Below are 1,185 nucleotides of genomic sequence, written 5' to 3' on the forward strand. Positions count from 1 at the left end.
TCATCATGTCATTCTCCTGCTCAAGAACGGACAGTTAAGGGAACAAGGCATTGGAGTCAGGCAAGTTGGGGTCCCAATTTTGCCATTTGTCCATTGGACTTGGGAAAACCCGCTAATCTCTTGTTGCTTCAGTTCTATCATGTGTGAAAAAAGATATTGATGGAACTTAACTCACAGAGGTATTATAAGCATTTCATGAAGTAATGTAGGTAAGACTCTTAGCACAGTGGCACATGATAAAATCAATCAATATTTGCTCTTATTAAAAGATAGGGCTCATTGCTCTTGGCATAGCACTTAAGGTTTTTTATCATCTGTCTTTTAGCATGATGTCTTGCCATTCTATTCCAGAATGCATTCCCTCCCACTAAACTAGTATCTTGTTTTATAACTTCATGTGTGTCTTACTGCCTTTATCATGTGGTAATCCTGTTGTAAGAGACAAGGCCTTTGTTTCAGAATTCCCAGTGGACAGGGGAGTCCCTAGAAAATGCAGAAGCACCCCTACTTAGGAAAAGATTAGGTTGGCAAGGTATTTAATTTTAAGTCCATGTGTTTGCAAATCCAGAGTGCTGTAAGAAGCATTTAAACTTGTAGGTAGGGTGACAATGTGGCCTTAAGTTGTTTTGTATGTAAAATGATAAGAGTTGGATGAGATAATTCATCAATAGGTCTTTCTCCAATTTAAGCATGTTGTGATTTTATTTAATCTGTTTTAACTTCATTGTTGTCATGTTTCCGTGATGCCAAACACCACCAAGAGCAAGCTTGAAAGATTAGCCAAAACAGTGATATTTTCAAATACCCAGATGTTTCATATTATATGGAAAGCATGTCTTCTTTTTTCCCTTTATATAATTTTTTTTTTTGGTTTTTGGCAGGATGCTTGACGCCAGACTATTGTTTACTCTGAATGTGGTAAGGGAAAGCCAGCCCAAATAAGGCAGATGGCTGGAGCATTTAGAAGACGTAGCTAATCCTTATATATTGTTTGCCTGTTACACGCCTTCTTGAGTATTCCTTACAAGAAAGTAGTAAAGGCAAAGATTTTTGGCTGTTACCAATTGTCCTCGATTTTCATTAACAGAGCTACCCTTTTCTTGTGGAAAAACTTTCAGAGAGTTAGTGGTGACACCAGGATAACTCTCTCTTAAAGAAGAAATCATATGGGTCTGGGCTGGCCAA

The sequence above is a fragment of the Hipposideros armiger genome, unplaced genomic scaffold, assembly GCF_001890085.2.
Source record: "Hipposideros armiger isolate ML-2016 unplaced genomic scaffold, ASM189008v1 scaffold_99, whole genome shotgun sequence".
In the NCBI taxonomy this organism is placed as follows: domain Eukaryota; kingdom Metazoa; phylum Chordata; class Mammalia; order Chiroptera; family Hipposideridae; genus Hipposideros; species Hipposideros armiger.